This window comes from Oryctolagus cuniculus, chromosome 19 (genome assembly GCF_051225735.1).
Source record: "Oryctolagus cuniculus isolate XC-2025 breed Fujian yellow rabbit chromosome 19, ASM5122573v1, whole genome shotgun sequence".
NCBI lineage: Eukaryota > Metazoa > Chordata > Mammalia > Lagomorpha > Leporidae > Oryctolagus > Oryctolagus cuniculus.
The window spans coordinates 45,527,210-45,531,390 of NC_142885.1; the positions used below are offsets into that span (position 1 = coordinate 45,527,210).

A 4,181-nucleotide genomic window follows, 5' to 3' on the forward strand; every position below is an offset into this window, starting at 1 on the left:
GGTATGCTGACTTCTCCGACATGTGGATGGTGTGTTTGCAATTGCAAACTGGACTTAGGATGGTGCATACATGTTCAGCGGCTAAATGGTGGCCCAGGCATGCACACTGACCTGCCGAATTGCAGACTGCACATACTCAGTCACCTCTCCCACATGGGGAAGGCATGTGCGCAGCTGAATACAAAACTGGACTGGGCATGTGTATTTATGGCCTTTGACTAACTGAACATGCTCAGTGACCTGCCCAGTGGCCACCTGTACATGGTCACTGGCTTCTCCAACAAGTGGACATTGCATGCTGCTTTGCAAACCCAATTTGGAACAACACGCCCAGTTTTGCTGGCACAACAGTGGCCCACACTTGCACACACAGTGGCCTACTGAATCACAGGATGTGCGTGACATGTCACCTATCAGACACATTGAAAGCACCTGAGCAGATAAAAGCACAATTATAGGGTTTGCAAATGAATTGGTAGCACCAAACTGATTGCACATACACAGTGACCTGCCCGATAACCTGCATATGATCAATGACTTCTTAGCTATGTGGACGGCACTTGAGCTGTTGCACATCCAACAGAAGACAGCACATGCATGTTTGGTGTCTCACTGAAGGCATGTGCACACACAGTGACCTGTAGAATGGTAGCCTGCACATGCTCAGTGGCCTATCCAACTGGGATCATGCATGCACATTTGGTTGCTCTCTGAGTACCTGCACATGTGCAGTGATCTTCCCAATGGCCATCTGCACATCCTCAATAGCCTCACTGGTATCTGTAAAGTACATGCAGAGCTGCAACCCCTTTTAAGGAGTGTGTATGCACATTCAGAAGTTCATAGACAGCCCAAAGATGTGCAGTGGCCTGTGCCATGGCATCCTGCACATGTTCTGTAATTGCCCACACCTACACATGGTACAGTAGCCTCCAGAACAAGTGGAGAGTTCATACACCATTGCAAATACAACTGAGACCAGCACATTCATGTTTGGTAAACCCTGACAGCCAAGGGATGTGCATTTACCTCCAAAATGGGACTCTGCACATTCACTGTAGCCTACCTGAGACATAGAACATAGATGTGCCATTGCAGACTGAAATAGGGTTGGCATGTGCACATTCTGGTCTGCCTGGTGGCACAAGCATATGCAGTGATATGCCCATTAGCAGTCTGTGCATGTTCAGGTGCTTCCTGGTATTTGGAAAATGCATATGGCATTGCAAACCCACCTCTGATGCAAACATGCAAGTTTGGTTTCTCAACAGAGGTCCGGGCATGCACTGTAACCTGCCAATTACACACTGCACATGCTCAGTTGGCATTTGTAAGGCACATGAGCAATTGAAAACACATCTTAATACTGTGCATGCACATTGTTGGCTCCCAATAGATTGCATTTGCACAGAGATATGTTCAGTGGTAGCCTGCCTTTGCTCACTGGCTTCCCTGATATGTGGACTGGACTGTGCATGCACCATTACAAATGCAACTGGGGATGGTACATGCATGTTTGACAGCTCACTGACAGGCCATACCTGTTCAGTGAGCTGGCAAAATGCAACTTGAGCATGTGTAGTTGGCTACTACATGTAGATGGCAGATATGCCATTGGGAACACCAATACTTACTGCACAAGAGCATTTGGAAGCTGACCGGCAGGCCACACATGTAGACAACTGCCATTACCGAGCCTGACCTGGTCTGCCCAGTGGCTTCCCCAACATGAGAACTCTCTATACACCAATTCAAACTGATTTGTGGAATGCATATGCACCTTTGTTGACTCAGTTGAATGACTGCACATGTGTATTAACATGTGAAATGGCAGTCTGAGCATGTTCAGTGGCACACATGACATGTGGAGGATACACAAAAGGCTTCAAATCCAACGTGGGCAGCTCATGAGTATCTGATAGCATTCTGAGGGCCCACACATGTGCAGTGATCTGCCCAGTGGTAGAGTGCTCATAATCAGTCACCTTGCTGATGTGTGGAAGGCACCAGCTGAAACCACAACTGTGGACTGTGCATGTGAATTGGTGGTGCCCAACATAGTGCATATTCACAATGACCTTTCCATTGGAAGTCTGCACATGCTCATTGGCTTCCTTGACGAGTGCACAGCACATGCACCATTGCAAGTGTCCAGCACCACAAATGTCTCTGCTTTGTTTAAGGATGTTGGCTTTTTTATTTCAATCTTACATTTGCCAGGTTATAAATTGTGAAAAGGTATGAAAGCAGGTGTATTTTTGTACGTATGTGTATACACACTAGGAAAAACACATTCTAATATCATTTACTGGGGCCAGCTGTGACACAGTGGGTTTAGCCACCACTTACTTTGCCCACAACCCTTATGGGCACCTCTTGGAGTTAGGGCTGCTTCACTCCAGATCCCGCTCCCTGCTAATATGATTGGGAAGGGAGAGGAAGATGGCCTAAGTGTTTGGGCCCCTGACACCCCCAAGGGAGACCAGGATGAATCCTGGTTACTCTATCAAGTCTGGCCTAACCCTGGTAGTTTAGACCATTTTGAGAGAAGCCAGAAGAGAAAGAGAAAGAGAAAGCGAGAGAGAGAGAGAGAGAGAGAGAGAATGTATATGTGTGTGCACACATGTTTCTCCCTCTCTCTGTAACTGCATTTCCAATAAATAAATATTTTTAAAAGAATATCATTTACTATAGTAACCAGCAGGAGAGGGATGATGTAACAAATGGTGGGAATTTTTTTTGTTGTCTTTAGTAGTAAAATTGACTGGTCTAGATAATTTGATACTGTAGTAATGGCAGTTCCAGTGGCAATCTGGTCGACCTTGGTATCCTTGTAACTCTAGATACATGGAAACACCCATAAGATACTAATTTATTTTCTATTTTCAGGGCAAAAACAAAACCGGAAAGCAGGCCCATGTCTTTTTCTGAAAGATGGTATTTTAGGGCGGCGGCAGCGGCGTGGGCTGGGCTCCAGCAGGCAGCGGCACCCAGACTCCCGGGAGCGGGAGCCCACGCGGGCGGGCGCCTGAAACAAAGAGAAGCGGGAGTCCGGGCGCCGCGGGTGGGCGGTCAGTCGGTCAGCTCGCAGCCGGCCAGCGGGTGTCCGCGCAAGCCCCGAGCCCGGCCGGCCGGCACGGCCTCAGGGCGGGAAGATGCCGCGAATCATGCCCGACCAGAGAAGCAAGTTCGAGAACGAGGAGTTCTTCAGGAAGCTAAGCCGCGAATGTGAGATCAAGTAAGTACACGGGCTTCAGGGACCCGCCGCACGAGGAGCGCCAGGCGGGCTTCCAGAACGCCTGCCGCGACGGCCGCTCGGAGATCGCTTTTGTGGCCACAGGAACCAATCTGTCTCTCCAGTTTTTTCCGGCCAGCTGGCAGGGAGAACAGCGACAAACACCTAGCCGGGAGTATGTCGACTTAGAAAGAGAAGCAGGCAAGGTATACTTGAAGGCTCCTATGATTCTGAATGGAGTCTGTGTCATCTGGAAAGGCTGGATTGACCTTCAAAGGCTGGATGGTATGGGCTGCCTGGAGTTTGATGAGGCGCGAGCCCAGCAGGAGGATGCATTAGCGCGACAGGCCTTTGAGGAAGCTCGGAGAAGGACACGTGAGTTTGAAGACAGAGACAGGTCTCATCGGGAGGAAATGGAGGTGAGAGTTTCACAGCTGCTGGCAGTAACTGGCAAGAAGACAACAAGACCCTAGTCCTGGTTCCAATTTAGGTGGTGGTGATGACCTCAAACTTCGTTAATGGTAGCACGGTGGACATGCTGCCCATCTTTACATACACATTGCTTCTAGTTGGTAGAAATAATTGATCAAAAGACCAGAAAGTGTGATAACTGGAGGTACTACGGTCTTTTTCTCAACCTCAGGCAGTAACAGACATCACAAACTGCCATGGTTTTGCACTATGATTAAAACTGCATTTCTAGTTTTTTAAGCATGTAGCCAGTAATAATTTGATATTTTTTTCTGTGCAAGCTTATCTTGTTGGCATTACTTTAGTGAACTGAAACTGAACATTTGTGAAGCTCTGTTTTCCTGCATTTAATTTAAAAGTTCATGTCATTTAAGAACAAGTCGAGAAATTAAAAGTTACATCAGAGGGGTTTCTTCCCTAATCAGTTGCTCTATTTTTTTTTTTTTGTACTTTTAGGTGTGTTTGTTATACAGCT

At 47.6% G+C, this 4,181-nt stretch overlaps 1 pseudogene; it reads left to right on the forward strand.

The window, feature by feature from the left end:
* The first annotated feature begins 2,989 nt into the window (after window positions 1-2,989).
* LOC138847143 (core-binding factor subunit beta-like) lies at window positions 2,990-3,972 on the forward strand (annotated as a pseudogene).
* The last annotated feature ends 209 nt before the right edge of the window (window positions 3,973-4,181 follow it).